Source organism: Hyperolius riggenbachi, chromosome 11 (assembly GCF_040937935.1).
Source record: "Hyperolius riggenbachi isolate aHypRig1 chromosome 11, aHypRig1.pri, whole genome shotgun sequence".
Taxonomy (NCBI): Eukaryota; Metazoa; Chordata; class Amphibia; order Anura; family Hyperoliidae; genus Hyperolius; species Hyperolius riggenbachi.
In genome coordinates, this window is record NC_090656.1 from 2,852,270 (window position 1) to 2,868,310 (window position 16,041).

General features: G+C 50.4%; 1 protein-coding gene across 2 annotated transcripts in view; it reads right to left on the reverse strand.

The window, feature by feature from the left end:
- The window catches only part of LOC137539063 (CCR4-NOT transcription complex subunit 1-like), a 138,217-nt gene extending 122,651 nt beyond the window's left edge, over window positions 1-15,566 (reverse strand). The window contains exon 1 of one of the 2 annotated variants that reach the window (XM_068261537.1): window positions 15,429-15,566. The gene's annotated coding sequence lies outside the window, so the exon portion shown is untranslated. The remainder of the gene's footprint in view (window positions 1-15,428) is intronic. The other variant, XM_068261538.1, reaches the window with a different exon arrangement.
- Window positions 15,567-16,041: the final 475 nt, after the last annotated feature.

A 16,041-nucleotide genomic window follows, 5' to 3' on the forward strand; every position in this document is an offset into this window, starting at 1 on the left:
CAGTAACCAATGAGCGAGGCTTTCTAACTATCCCAGCACTACCCGGGGCTGAATACAAGCACACGCTGGTGTATGCGCGTCCCGCCGAGTGCCATACTACGCAATACCACCCGCTCCTCTCCTCCTCCGCAGGCAGACACCGTGGGCAGACAACGGGACACACTGTGTCAGCCCCACACAGAGCCGACAGCCCCCTCAGCCCCACACAGAGCTGGCAGCCCCACACAGAGCTGGCAGCCCCCTCAGCCCCACACAGAGCTGGCAGCCCCCTCAGCCCCACACAGAGCTGGCAGCCCCCTCAGCCCCACACAGAGCTGGCAGCCCCCTCAGCCCCACACAGAGCTGACAGCCCCCTCAGCCCCACACAGAGCTGACAGCCCCCTCAGCCCCACACAGAGCTGGCAGCCCCCTCAGCCCCACACAGAGCTGACAGCCTCCTCAGCCCCACACAGAGCTGGCACCCCCCTCAGCCCCACACAGAGCTGGCACCCCCCTCAGCCCCACACAGAGCTGGCAGCCCCACACAGAGCTGGCAGCCCCCTCAGCCCCACACAGAGCTGGCAGCCCCCTCAGCCCCACACAGAGCTGGCAGCCCCCTCAGCCCCACACAGAGCTGGCAGCCCCCTCAGCCCCACACAGAGCTGACAGCCCCCTCAGCCCCACACAGAGCTGACAGCCCCCTCAGCCCCACACAGAGCTGGCAGCCCCCTCAGCCCCACACAGAGCTGGCAGCCCCCTCAGCCCCACACAGAGCTGGCAGCCCCCTCAGCCCCACACAGAGCTGGCAGCCCCCTCAGCCCCACACAGAGCTGACAGCCCCCTCAGCCCCACACAGAGCTGACAGCCCCCTCAGCCCCACACAGAGCTGGCAGCCCCCTCAGCCCCACACAGAGCTGACAGCCTCCTCAGCCAGCACACTACAGGCCACTCTGATACCATTGCTGCATTAATCTGCCCTGTGCATACACCCAAACAGCCACAAACTTCTCATTAAGAAAATGTGCTTCAAATGGTGAGTACAACAATTCTTATATTGTCGTTTTCTTTCCATTTCCAACACCATGTTAACTTACTAGAAAAACGTTAAACGTTTTACATCGAAATTTTGTATGCATGTGTTCCGGCCCTCGAGATTTTTCTTGATTTGAAGTTCGGCCCTCGGGCCAAAAAAGGTTGAGCACCACTGCTTTAAACTGTATCTCAAGTGAAATATAGTTTAGGAATTGAACTCAGTAGTGGGAAACCTATGGATAATCCAGAAGCTGTCTAGATCCTCCTACGACCCCCCAATCCAGCGCAGGGACTTCCTGAATCAGGGGTCAGGAACCTTTTTCTCTGAGAGAGCCATAAACGCCACATATTTTAAAATGTAATTCCCTGAGAGCCAAACAATATGTTTCACACTGGGACATCGCGCAACAGAGGGCTCACGTCCCTGTTGCCATGGTGATGTGTATACAGTTGATCCGCCGGGCAGTAGAAGTGTCAGACCCGTCTTCAGCTTCTCTTGGGTTCCAGCAACATCAGCAATTTCCCCGAGAGCCAGACAGGAGAACTACCGACTAACAGCTTGTACAATTAGCTAGCTGACTTGGGGGGTGATTCACTTTGTAGGACGAGATTCTCGCACTTTGGCCCAATAGGCTGCCTGTCAAGTGACAGACAGGTTATTGGGCCAATCAGAGTGCAGGGATCTCATCATACAAAGACACTGGATCTGACAGGATCCAGAATGGGATAATTGGAACGGCCGTTAGTTTTGGGGAAGCGCGAGTAAGTTAGTAGCAGACGCTACAGCAGTAACGTGTCTACTTTGAAAATGTTACTTGTGCTGCCACACTAAGCTGCGCTGCTTGAGCCGTGTATATTAGTGAAACAGCACCTACTGATTTGTCTGTGAGCCAGATGTAGCCATCAAAGGAGCCACATCTGGCTCCTGAGCTATAGGTTACCTACCCCTGCCCAAAATGCTGCCTCAAAAACTTGTTGAATAGGTTTCTTGTGGCTCCGCTCCAGTCGTGCACAAGTATACCCGGACTGGGCAAGTGCAAGTAAGAACCGCCCATGCCTAGTATAACGAAGAGCTTGTGCACAGAGGACAGAAAGGAAGCTCGAGCGGCTCCATTCTACATGCTTCACTCGCACATGCCCAGTCCGGTATTCTACATGCTTCACTCGCACATGCCCAGTCCGGTATTCTACATGCTTCACTCGCACATGCCCAGTCCGGTATTCTACATGCTTCACTCGCACATGCCCAGTCCGGTATTCTACATGCTTCACTCGCACATGCCCAGTCCGGTATTCTACATGCTTCACTCGCACATGCCCAGTCCGGTATTCTACATGCTTCACTCGCACATGCCCAGTCCGGTATTCTACATGCTTTACTCGCACATGCCCAGTCCGGTATTCTACATGCTTCACTCGCACATGCCCAGTCCGGTATTCTACATGCTTCACTCGCACATGCCCAGTCCGGTATTCTACATGCTTCACTCGCACATGCCCAGTCCGGTATTCTACATGCTTCACTCGCACATGCCCAGTCCGGTATTCTACATGCTTCACTCGCACATGCCCAGTCCGGTATTCTACATGCTTCACTCGCACATGCCCAGTCCGGTATTCTACATGCTTCACTCGCACATGCCCAGTCCGGTATTCTACATGCTTCACTCACACATGCCCAGTCCGGTATTCTACATGCTTCACTCGCACATGCCCAGTCCGGTATTCTACATGCTTCACTCGCACATGCCCAGTCCGGTATTCTACATGCTTCACTCGCACATGCCCAGTCCGGTATTCTACGTGCTTCACTCGCGCATGCCCAGTCCGGTATTCTACATGCTTCACTCGCACATGCCCAGTCCGGTATTCTACATGCTTCACTCGCGCATGCCCAGTCCGGTATTCTACATGCTTCACTCGCGCATGCCCAGTCCGGTATTCTACATGCTTCACTTGCACATGCCCAGTCCGGTATTCTACATGCTTCATTCGCACATGCCCAGTCCGGTATTCTACATGCTTCACTCGCACATGCCCAGTCCGGTATTCTACATGCTTCACTCGCACATGCCCAGTCCGGTATTCTACATGCTTCACTCGCACATGCCCAGTCCGGTATTCTACATGCTTTACTTGCACATGCCCAGTCCGGTATTCTACATGCTTCATTCGCACATGCCCAGTCCGGTATTCTACATGCTTCACTCGCACATGCCCAGTCCGGTATTCTACATGCTTTACTTGCACATGCCCAGTCCGGTATTCTACATGCTTCATTCGCACATGCCCAGTCCGGTATTCTACATGCTTCACTCGCACATGCCCAGTCCGGTATTCTACATGCTTTACTTGCACATGCCCAGTCCGGATGTGCTTATCACAGCCAGGAACGTAGCCAGAAGATGAAGAGGGGCCCCAAACCAGAACAATGGGCTGTAGAAGGATTCAGGAGGACTCTGGACCACCCAGAGCCTTCCAGCTGCTGAGGTAAATATCTAAGGGCCGGAGCACACCGAGAGCGCTTCTGAGCACTTTGAAAAGCGCTTGGCTAATGTATATGAATGGGATGGAGCACACCAGAGCGATGGGATTTTCTCCCAAACGCAAACCCGCGTCCTGCAGCATTTCTGCTGATTTCTGAGGCGTTTCTGCCACAATGTTAAGTATAGGAATGTGGAAAGTCGCTCTAAAAAAAAGCGCTAGAGCAGAGCGATTCTCCAAGCGTTTTTGTTATAGAAGCTGTTCAGTTACAGCTCTACTGTACCAAAAAGTAAAAACCGCTCCAAAAAACCGCTAGGCATGATTAGAAAATCGCTAGGCTCATGCCTGGAATCGCCTACAAAGATCACTTAAAAAAGCACTGAGAGTTTGCGATTACACTAGAGCTTTTTGGTGTGCACTGGCCCTAACTTTCACACTTAAAAGCACAAAACTTGCGGGAGTGATTTCTCCGCGATTTAACGTGGAAAAATCACTGGACAGTGCAGCGATTTTTCCGCGATCGCATTTAGCGCTTCTATAGCACTGAAATGCGATCGCCAGGAAATCGCCTGAAAATGGTGCACGCTACATGTTTGCGTTAATCGCCGGCAATTAACGCAAATCGCCCAAGTGAGAATGGGCCAATAGGGTATCATTGCACTAGCTCTTTCAAAAGCGCTAGCGCTTGAGCGTTTTGCAGAAATCACCGGCAAAACGCTCTAGTGTGACTGGGCCCTTAACCCCTTATCCAGCAAAGGTTTTCTTTAATCAAAGTATTATAACTTAAATTAATGCTATAAAGTTATATTACCCCAGCATATTGTGCATTTAAAGAGACTCTGAAGCGAATCTAAATTCACTTTTTTAACATGCAGTCATGTAAAGCAGTATAACCCCTGCTAAACCACCGCTATCCCGCGGCAAAACGAGGGGTTTATACTCCCCAAATCCCCTCTCCTACCTCTGGGGGGCGCTTCTTGATGAGGCAGAGCTTATGGCTGTAGCTCTGCCTCTCAGCACATCAATCCCCGCCTCTCCCCGCCCCTCTCAATCTGCCTTCACAGAGAGGGGCAGGCAGAGGCGGAGATCCATGGGCAGATTGACGTGCTGAGAGGCAGAGCTGCAGCTCAAAGCTCTGCCTCCCGGGCAGCAAAATCCATGACCAAAAAAGTTGTGGATTTAGGAGAGGGGATTTCGGGGTATAAACCCCTCGTTTTGCCGCAGGGTAGCGGCAGTTTAGCAGAGGTTAACATGACTGCATGTTAAAAAAGTGAATTTAGACTCGCTTCAGTCTCTTTAAGTCCAGCTGACCTGAGAGGGATATGGAGGCTGCATAGTTATTTCCTTTTAAACAATGCAGATTGCCTGGCAGCCCTGCTGATCTATTTAGCTGCAGTAGTGTCTGAATCACACACTTGAAGCGTGTGCATGTAATTAGGGCATCAGGAGATTTGGGCGCAAGGTAAAAAAAAAAAACAACAGCTCACCCCGCTCCTGCACAAGTTCTGGCAGTGTCACTATTCCCCTCCAGGCTGCCATGGATAGTGAGGTAAGATGTCATTTGGCTTCCAGCTATTGCTGGCGGCTGAATTATGCTGCGTTTATAGTAATTTGTGCTCCGTCTTTTGACAGCACCCAAATCACTCATTAAGCGCCACAATAGCTGTAATCCACACTACAACCTATGGCGGCGTATTTCGCGCCCAAATTTCTTACGCTGTTTTTGCCTATCTCGCCTGAAACAAGCATGCAGTAAATCCAAACATCTGATCTGCAGCATCAGGGTCTATGGCTAAAAGTATTAAGAGGCAGAGAATCAGCAGGATAGCCAGGCAATGTGCATTGTTTACAAGGAAACAAATATGGCCGACACGAGGAAGCACTGCACCGGACTCCAGCGGAGAGGTGAGAGCACAGCTTCTGCTGCACTATACTCTGCCGTGCCACGCTGGGCTGGGGTAGTGCAGGAGGGGGATGGGGACAGACAGGATGGTCACACAAGCACAGTACTGGACTCCAGCGGAGAGGTGAGAACACAGCTTGTGCCGTGCTATACTCTGCCTTGCCACGCTGGGCTGGGGTAGTGCAGGAAGGGAAGGGGGCAGACAGGATGATCACACAGGCACAGCACTGGACTCCAGCGGAGAGGTGAGAGCACAGCTTCTGCTGCACTATACTCTGCATTTACACACTAAGCTGGGGGAGTGCAGGAGGGGGATGGGGACAGACAGGATGGTCACACAAGCACTGCACCGGACTCCAGCGGAGAAGTGAGAGCACAGCTTGTGCCGTGCTATACTCTGCCTTACCACGCTGGGGAAGTGCAGGAGGGGGATGGGGACAGGCAGGAGGGTCGCACAGGCACAGCGCCGGACTCCAGCAGAGAGGTGAGAGCACAGCTTGTGCCATGCTACACTCTGCCTTGCCACGCTGGGGGAGTGCAGGGAGGGGATGGGGACAGACAGGATGGTCGCACAGGCACAGCACTGGACTCCAGCGGAGAGGTGAGAGCACAGCTTCTGCTGCACTATACTCTGCATTTACACACTAAGCTGGGGGAGAGCAGGAGGGGGATGGGGACAGACAGGATGGTCGCACAGACACAGCACTGGACTCCAGCAGAGAGGTGAGAGCACAGCTTCTGCTGCACTATACTCTGCATTTACACACTAAGCTGGGGGAGTGCAGGAAGGGGATGGGGACAGACAGGATGGTCACACAAGCACTGCACCGGACTCCAGCGGAGAAGTGAGAGCACAGCTTGTGCCGTGCTATACTCTGCCTTGCCACGCTGGGGGAGTGCAGGAGGGGGATGGGGACAGACAGGATGGTCGCACAGGCACAGCACCGGACTCCAGCAGAGAGGTCAGAGCACAGCATCTGCCGTGCTATACTCTGCCTTACCACGCTGGGGAAGTGCAGGAGGGGGATGGGGACAGGCAGGAGGGTCACACAGGCACAGCGCCGGACTCCAGCAGAGAGGTGAGAGCACAGCTTGTGCTGTACTATACTCTGCCTTACCACGCTGGGGAAGTGCAGGAGGGGGATGGGGACAGACAGGATGGTCGCACAGGCACAGCACCGGACTCCAGCAGAGAGGTGAGAGCACAGCATCTGCCGTGCTATACTTTGCCTTACCACGCTGGGGAAGTGCAGGGAGGGAGTATGCAACAAAATGCAACAGGTTATTTGTATGTCAGGGACTTTCTGTATTATGTATCCTCCTTATACGGCACATGCTTTATATTCTCTGCTGTGTGCATTTGTGTGTGTGGCAGAGGGGGTATAGCACAGGCCTTCATGCCTGGGGTAACACAAAGGCAATAAACGGCCCATAATAATAATGCAGTATTGCACGGTGCACAAGTGGCTAATCAGTGCAGTACAGTGTACCCACTTCTGAGGAACTCGCATGGCGCACATTACGTTTTACGGAAATACGCACAACATGTGTGAATGAGGCCTCAACCAATCGTAACAGCCGCTGCATTTCATTGGTTTATTTCCAAGCTGCATAAATTTGAATAAAATCTGCAAGGCCACTTGGAATGATTGACCATCTGCAGTGTATGCAGCTACTTCCACTCATATCCATGGAGAGGGTAGAAGGAGGGCTGCACAGTCCGACTACAATTCCACTACTGCAGTGCAATTCCGTATCGGAAAACATGTAAACGAATTTGCACGCGTTTGTATGTGAATTTTAACATACATGCATTTTCGCATATATTTGTAAATATGCAAATTTAAAGAGAAACTCCGACCAAGAATTGAACTTCATTCCAATCAGTAGCTGATACCCCCTTTCCCATGAGAAATCTATTCCTTTTCACAAACAGACCATCAGGGGGCGCTGTATGACTGATATTGTGGAGAAACCCCTCCCACAAGAATCTCTGAGGACCGTGGTACTCCTGGCAGTTTCCTGTCTGTGAACCTTGTTGCATTGTGGGAAATAGCTGTTTACAGCTGTTTCCAACTGCCAAAAAAGCATGCAGCAGCTACATCACCTGCCAGCAGTAAAAATGTCACCATGTGATAAATGTCAGAATGTAAATCAGGGAGAGGAAATATTTTACAATGGGCAAACACTGACTAAATCATTTATACATCATTATTGTAAAAATGAAGCACTTGTTTAATAACATTTTCACTGGAGTTCCTCTTTAACCATGTCAGTGTCTGTGTGCGTTTACATTCATTTTACGCAAAAACGTACGCGAATTTGCATGGTGAAAATGCATGCAATTTTCCTATTAATTACATTACAGGCAAATTGCACACTAACCTTGTGGTATGCAAATTCTGATGGGCTACTGGAAACAGGCCCATTGACTTGTATTGGCTATGTGATTCTACATGTGAAAAAACACATGCAGATTTGATCTAGTGGAAACGGGCCTGGAGCCAACTATGCTTATTTTACAAGAGAAAGATAATATTTTGCTATGGGGTTCCATTTGTATTTACACTGCTACTTTAAAGGGATCCTTAAAGAGAACCTGAACTGAAAATAAAAAGTCAAAATAAACAAACACAGGTCATACTTACCGTATTTTTCGGACTATAAGACGCACTTTTTCTCCCCCAAAAGTGTGTGTGTGTGTGTGTGTGGGGGGGGGGGGGTCAGTGTGTCTTATAGTCCGAATGTGCAGCCAGATGTCCCCCATAAGCAGGTGCAGGACGTACTGTAAGCCCTCACCTATCCAGCCGCCATGTCCTGCATCCTGTTTCCGTGTTCACCATGCATGGGCTCTCCTCCTTCCATGACCACCCTCTGGCTCTCCTCCCGATGTCCATGGTTCCTTAACGCCACCCGGCGTTAGGAGGATATCTGTGGCTCTGGGGACAACGGTGGTTCCCATGCAGCGGAGTGGGAATCTCCCTAGGTGTAAGATCAGCTGTTCGTCCTCCTTCACTGCCGTCACCCTGACAGAGGACATCGGCGGTGCATGTACTCCCCGCACCCGATGTCACTTCTTGTATGCTGCCACCGAGATGGAGGACATCGGCGTCTCTGGGGACATTGGAGGCTCCTGTGCAGCAGCGGCAAACTCCCTGGATCGGCAGATGTTCCTCCCTCACTGCTGTCACCCGGACAGAGGACATCGGCGGCTGAGTCACGTGGGCCATCCGCTGGCGCAGCCCACGTGACTCTGGTAATTTCAGTGGCTCCAGCAGGCATCTACTCCTCGCCAATGATGTCCCTTCTTCTCTGCCGCCACCCGGATGGAAGACATTGGTGGCTCTGGGGACATCGGTGGCTCACGTGCAGCAGCAGCAATCTCCTTGGATCGGCTGATCTTCCTCCTTGTTTGACGTCACCCAGACAGAAGACATCGGTGGCTCTGGGACATCGGTGGCTCACGTGCAGCAGCGGCAATCTCACTGGATTGGCTGATCTTCCTCGTTTGCCATCACCCGGACGCAAAACATCGAGGCTGAATCACATGGGCCATCAACAGGCGCTGCCCATGTGACTCCGGTCCTTGCAGGCGTTCCGGCTCCAGGAGGCATCCAGTCCTTGCAACAGATGTCCCTGCCCTCTGGATCAGACTACAGGGGACCCAAGACACCATCATCCCCAGGATAAACAGCAGCCCAGTCCCTCCCTGACAGCACCCTCTCCCTTAGGATCGGTAAGTATGGAAAATGCATTTGTACCTTAGTGTAGGTAGTAAAGGCATTGTAGCTTAGTGTAGGTAGCTGGAGCATTGTAGCTTGGTGTAGGTAGTAAAGGCATTGTAGCTTAGTGTAGGTAGTGGGGGCATTGTAGCTTAGTGCAGGTAGTGGGGGCATTGCAGCTTAGTGTAGGTAGTAAAGGCATTGTAGCTTAGTGTAGGTAGCGAGGGCATTGCAGCTTAGTGTAGGTAGTAAAGGCATTGCAGCTTAGTGCAGGTAGTGGGGGCATTGCAGCTAAGTGTAGGTAGTAAAGGCATTGTAGCTTAGTGTAGGTAGTGGGGGCATTGTAGCTTAGTGTAGGTAGTGAGGGCATTGTAGCTTAGTGCAGGTAGTGAGGGCAATGCAGCTTAGTGTAGGTAGTGAGGGCATTGCAGCTTAGTGCAGGTAGTGAGGGCAATGCAGCTTAGTGTAGGTAGTGAGGGCATTGCAGCTTAGTGCAGGTAGTGAGGGCAATGCAGCTTAGTGTAGGTAGTGAGGGCATTGTAGCTTAGTGTAGGTAGTGGGGGCATTGCAGCTTAGTGCAGGTAGTGGGGGCAATGCAGCTTAGTGTAGGTAGTGAGGGCATTGTAGCTTAGTGTAGGTAGTAAAGGCATTGTAGCTTAGTGCAGGTAGTAGGGGCATTGCAGCTTAGTGCAGGTAGTGGGGGCATTGTAGCTTAGTGCAGGTAGTAAAGGCATTGTAGCTGAGTGTAGATAGGGGGGCATTGTAGCTTAGTGCAGGTAGTGGGGGCATTGTAGCTTAGTGTAGGTAGGGAGGGCATTGTAGCTTAGTGTAGGTAGTAAAGGCATTGTAGCTTAGTGCAGGTAGTGGGGGCATTGTAGCTGAGTGTAGATAGGGGGGCATTGTAGCTTAGTGCAGGTAGTGGGGGCAATGCAGCTTAGTGTAGGTAGTGAGGGCATTGTAGCTTAGTGTAGGTAGTGGGGGCATTGTAGCTTAGTGCAGGTAGTGGGGGCAATGCAGCTTAGTGTAGGTAGTGAGGGCATTGTAGCTTAGTGCAGGTAGTAAAGGCATTGTAGCTGATTGTAGATAGTGGGGCATTGTAGCTTAGTGCAGGTAGTGGGGGCAATGCAGCTTAGTGTAGGTAGTGAGGGCATTGTAGCTTAGTGTAGGTAGTGAGGGCATTGTAGCTTAGTGCAGGTAGTGGGGGCATTGCAGCTTAGTGCAGGTAGTGGGGGCATTGTACCTTAGTGTAGGTAGTAAAGGCATTGTAGCTTAGTGTAGGTAGGGAGGGCATTGTAGCTTAGTGTAGGTAGTAAAGGCATTGTAGCTGAGTGTAGGTAGGTAGGGCATTGTAGCTTAGTGTAGGTAGTGGGAGCATTGCAGCTTAGTGTAGGTAGTGAGGGCATTGTAGGTGAGTGCAGGTAGGTAGGGCATGGTAGCTTAGTGTAGGTAGTGGGGGCATTGTAGCTTAGTGTAGGGAGTGGGGGCATTGTAGCTTAGTGCAGGTAGCTAGAGCATAGTAGCTTAGTGTAGGTAGTGGGGGCATTGCAGCTTAGTGTAGGTAGTGAGGGCATTGTAGCTTAGTGTAGGTAGTGTGGGCATTGCAGCTTAGTGTAGGTAGTAAAGGCATTGTAGCTTAGTGCAGGTAGTGGGGGCATTGTAGCTTAGTGTAGGTAGTAAAGGCATTGTAGCTTAGTGCAGGTAGTGGGGGCATTGTAGCTTAGTGTAGGTAGTAAAGGCATTGTAGTTGAGTGTAGATAGGGGGGCATTGTAGCTTAGTGTAGGTAGTAAAGGCATTGTAGCTGAGTGTAGGTAGGTAGGGCATAGTAGCTTAGTGCAGGTAGCTAGAGCATAGTAGCTTAGTGTAGGTAGTGGGGGCATTGCAGCTTAGTGTAGGTAGTGAGGGCATTGTAGCTGAGTGTAGGTAGGTAGGGCATGGTAGCTTAGTGTAGGTAGTGGGGGCATTGTAGCTTAGTGTAGGTAGGTAGGGCATAGTAGCTTAGTGCAGGTAGTGTGGGCATTGTAGCTTAGTGTAGGTAGTAAAGGCATTGTAGCTTAGTGCAGGTAGTGGGGGCATTGTAGCTTAGTGTAGGTAGCTGGAGCATTGTAGCTTAGTGTAGGTAGTAAAGGCATTGCAGCTTAGTGTAGGTAGGGAGGGCATTGTAGCTTAGTGTAGGTAGGGAGGGCATTGTAGCTTAGTGTAGGTAGTAAAGGCATTATAGTTGAGTGTAGATAGGGGGGCATGGTAGCTTAGTGTAGGTAGTAAAGGCATTGTAGCTGAGTGTAGGTAGGTAGGGCATTGTAGCTTAGTGTAGGTAGGTAGGGCATTGTAGCTTAGTGCCTATAGCTAGAGCATAGTAGCTTAGTGCAGGTAGTGGGGGCATGGTAGCTTAGTGTAGGTAGTAAAGGCATTGTAGCTTAGTGTAGGTAGGGAGGGCATTGTAGCTGAGTGTAGGTAGGTAGGGCATGGTAGCTTAGTGCAGGTAGTGGGGGCATGGTAGCTTAGTGTAGGTAGTAAAGGCATTGTAGCTTAGTGTAGGTAGGGAGGGCATTGTAGCTGAGTGTAGGTAGGTAGGGCATTGTAGCTGAGTGTAGGTAGGTAGGGCATTGTAGCTGAGTGTAGGTAGGTAGGGCATTGTAGCTTAGTGTAGGTAGGTAAGGCATTGTAGCTTAGTGCCTATAGCTAGAGCATAGTAGCTTAGTGCAGGTAGTGGGGGCATGGTAGCTTAGTGTAGGTAGTAAAGGCATTGTAGCTTAGTGTAGGTAGGGAGGGCATTGTAGCTTAGTGTAGGTAGGTAGGGCATGGTAGCTTAGTGCAGGTAGTGGGGGCATGGTAGCTTAGTGTAGGTAGTAAAGGCATTGTAGCTTAGTGTAGGTAGGGAGGGCATTGTAGCTGAGTGTAGGTAGGTAGGGCATTGTAGCTGAGTGTAGGTAGGGGGGCATGGTAGCTTAGTGTAGGTAGTGGGGGCATGGTAGCTTAGTGTAGGTAGTAAAGGCATTGTAGTTGAGTGTAGGTAGTAAAGGCATTGTAGCTTAGTGCAGGTAGTGGGGGGCATTGTAGCTTAGTGCAGGTAGTGGGGGCAGTGTAGCTTAGTGTAGGTAGTGGGGGCATTGTACCTTAGTGTAGGTAGTAAAGGCATTGTAGCTTAGTGTAGGTAGTGGGGGCACTGTAGCTTAGTGTAGGTAGTAAAGGCATTGTAGCTGAGTGTAGGTAGGTAGGGCATTGTAGCTTAGTGCAGGTAGTGGGGGCAATGCAGCTTAGTGTAGGTAGTGAGGGCATTGTAGCTGAGTGTAGGTAGGTAGGGCATGGTAGCTTAGTGTAGGTAGTGGGGGCATTGTAGCTTAGTGTAGGGAGTAAAGGCATTGTAGCTGAGTGTAGGTAGGGCATTGTAGCTTAGTGCAGGTAGCTGGAGCATTGTAGCTTAGTGTAGGTAGTGGGGGCATTGCAGCTTAGTGTAGGTAGTGAGGGCATTGTAGCTGAGTGTAGGTAGGTAGGGCATGGTAGCTTAGTGTAGGTAGCGAGGGCATTGTAGCTTAGTGTAGGTAGGGAGGGCATTGTAGCTTAGTGTAGGTAGTAAAGGCATTATAGTTGAGTGTAGATAGGGGGGCATTGTAGCTTAGTGCAGGTAGTAAAGGCATTGTAGCTGAGTGTAGGTAGGGCATTGTAGCTTAGTGCAGGTAGCTGGAGCATTGTAGCTTAGTGTAGGAAGTGGGGGCATTGCAGCTTAGTGTAGGTAGTGAGGGCATTGTAGCTGAGTGTAGGTAGGTAGGGCATGGTAGCTTAGTGTAGGTAGCGAGGGCATTGTAGCTTAGTGTAGGGAGTGGGGGCATTGTAGCTTAGTGTAGGTAGGTAGGGCATGGTAGCTTAGTGTAGGTAGTGGGGGCATTGTAGCTTAGTGTAGGTAGTGGGGGCATTGTAGCTTAGTGTAGGTAGCTGGAGCATTGTAGCTTAGTGTAGGTAGTGGGGCATTGTAGCTTAGTGTAGGTAGTGGGGGCATTGTAGCTTAGTGTAGGTAGTGGGGGCATTGTAGCTTAGTGTAGGAAGTGGGGGCATTGCAGCTTAGTGTAGGTAGTGAGGGCATTGTAGCTGAGTGTAGGTAGTGGGGCATTGTAGCTTAGTGTAGGTAGTGTGGGCATTGTAGCTTAGTGCAGGTAGTGGGGGCATTGTAGCTTAGTGTAGGTAGTGGGGCATTGTAGCTTAGTGTAGGTAGTGGGGGCATTGTAGCTTAGTGTAGGTAGTGGGGGCATTGTAGCTTAGTGTAGGAAGTGGGGGCATTGTAGCTTAGTGTAGGGAGTGGGGGCATTGTAGCTTAGTGTAGGTAGGTAGGGCATGGTAGCTTAGTGCAGGTAGTGTGGGCATTGCAGCTTAGTGTAGGTAGTAAAGGCATTGCAGCTTAGTGTAGGTAGTAAAGGCATTGTAGCTGAGTGTAGATAGGGGGGCATTGTAGGTTTTTGGGAGCAGTAGGGGCTAGTGTAATGTAGTTAGTGGGGAAGCAGGTGTTAGTGTAGCTGGACAGTGAGTGTAGCTTAGATAGAGACAGTTTGGGGGGAAAGGGTCCATAAGACGCCCCTACACCATACACACACCAAGTTTAGTGGTTTGGCGGTTTTTTTCCCTGATTTTTGCCCTCTAATCCTAGGTGCGTCTTATAGTCCGAAAAATACGGTGCCTCCCATGTAGTCTGCTCATCAATCTCTTTCTCCTCTCCTGCGTCCTGTTTGTCCACTGTGATCCATGGAATTCTCAGTTCTCCATTTTCAAAATGGCCATTACCCCCTAACAGCTTCCTGGTCAGCACACTGTTACACTGTAATATCACCCACTGGAGCCATAGGGAAACATGGACATTACCTTGCACATTCAGTTGTAACTGACAGCGGCTGATATATAACTGACAGCAACTGGTATATTTCAGTTCTGACAAAATCTTGTCAGAACTGGAAGGGATCACTTTTAGAAGAAAATGGTGAGCTTCTGAGAGGAACTGACTGGGAGGTTAGTGCGTAATATTCATTTACAGCTATATCATGTGTTTATTTTAAATAATTTTACTCAGTTCAGGTTCCCTTTAAGCCATCTGCAAAAAAAAGAGTTTCAGTTACCTGGGGCTTTTACCAGCCCCCTGCAGCCGTCCCGTGCCCGCGCCAGTCCTCCACCATCCTCCGTTCCCCCGCCGCCAACTAGTTTCATTTTCGCTATCTCAGAGTCGGCAGGCCACGCAGGGTGCTAATGTGGACCGCAATGCGAACAAGATGGCTTAAGGATCCCTTTAAAGAGAGTCTGAAGCCAATACAAATACCTGTTTTTTATTGGCCATTTATAATAAGATCCTAGCTGAAACGCTGCATCCCTGCAGCAGAACGAATTCCACAACTTTTCAGGTTGTGGACTTTGCTGCCCAGGGGAGACAGAGCTTTGCGCTGTAGCTCCGCCTCTAGAACAGTCAATCTGCGCCGATCTCTGCATCTCCCCGCCCCTCTCAGTGAAAGAAGACTGAGAGGGGCGGGAGGAGGCGGAGATTGACGTGGGCAGAGGCGGAGCTACAGCACAAAGCTCTGCCTCTACCAGAAAGGCGCCCCGAATTTTGCCCCGGGGATTCCGGGGGGATTAAGACCTCATTCTGCCACAGGAATGCTGCGTTTTAGCTAGGATCTTATTGCTTCACATAAATGGCCAGTAAAAACAGGTATTTTGGGGGGCTTCAGACTCTTTTTAAAGTGAAACAAATCACAGAATGGTCAGGAACTCGGGTGGGGTGGGTGACAGTTTGTATGCGTTTTTCAGGCTTTTGCGTTTTACCCGCCATTTCAACGAGAGAAAAAAATTACTACATCTGCTGCTGCATAAAACATATTTCAAAACGCATACTTTTGTAGCTCCATAGAAAAGCATAATATGCAAAGCAGGTTTGCAAGAAAAGGGAAATCGCATTGCAGACCGAAGCATTTTCTGCGGCGGCCGCCAACTTGCATCACGTGCGGTTTCTGCAAATAAGAGCGCTCCCTGCCTAACATATACATACTTTGTATTTTCTTTACATGTTGCCTTCAGCATGCTCATTATATTCCAGTGTACTCCTCATTTTACTATAATTCTGTATAATGAATATTTTGGGGTAAAGGCATTTCAGAATACTCAGAATATTCCAGTAATATATGCAGTGTCATTTCTTATGCTAAATACATATCTCAGTACACTCTGCATGTTTCTGCATGCGTCACTACAATATTCCACCGTGCACAAGCTCCAGAATGATGCGCTAGCCAGCATGCTCCCGACACGTTGCCTATTAAATGTCTGCATCAATTACCTTCCAGCCGCGAAGCTCTGCAGTGCGCGCGAGCCCCGCTATGGAACGCCGTCACGCGCAGGAGGCCGCTCCCTGATTGGCCGCCGGACTCACACGCAGCAGCAGCAGAATGGCCGCGGGAGAGAGAAGAATGTAGCCTCGCGCGGCAGCGAGGAGGCGGAGCCGGCTGGGTGTGGCAGGTGAGAAGCAGAATGAAAGCGGAGTATAAAGGATCCTCTGTGGAAACGCCCAATTCAGGCGCGAGGGGGAGGAGTTTCAGAGACAGAAGGCGGGAAAAGGAGGAAGAGGATTCTAGAAAGGACGTAATGGGGGCCCTATAAATATACTGGAAAGTTCTGGAAAGGGGGTGTGACTACAGGCAAAAGTGGGTGTGGCTCTTATTTACAACAAGTGCACATAGTTTATCCCAGTTTTCCAGTGTCTCTATAGGGCCTTTTTCTCTAGAAATATAACTGCACAAGGCTGCAATCATTCTTATTATTTATATGGGGCTGTCATCTTCTGCAGCGCTGTACAGAGTATATGGTCATCAGGCTAAATAGAGTCTCAGGACAAGTATGTAATACTCCCCTGGTGCATTCTTCTTCTGCCCTCCCTGTAGAGTTGCGAGCGG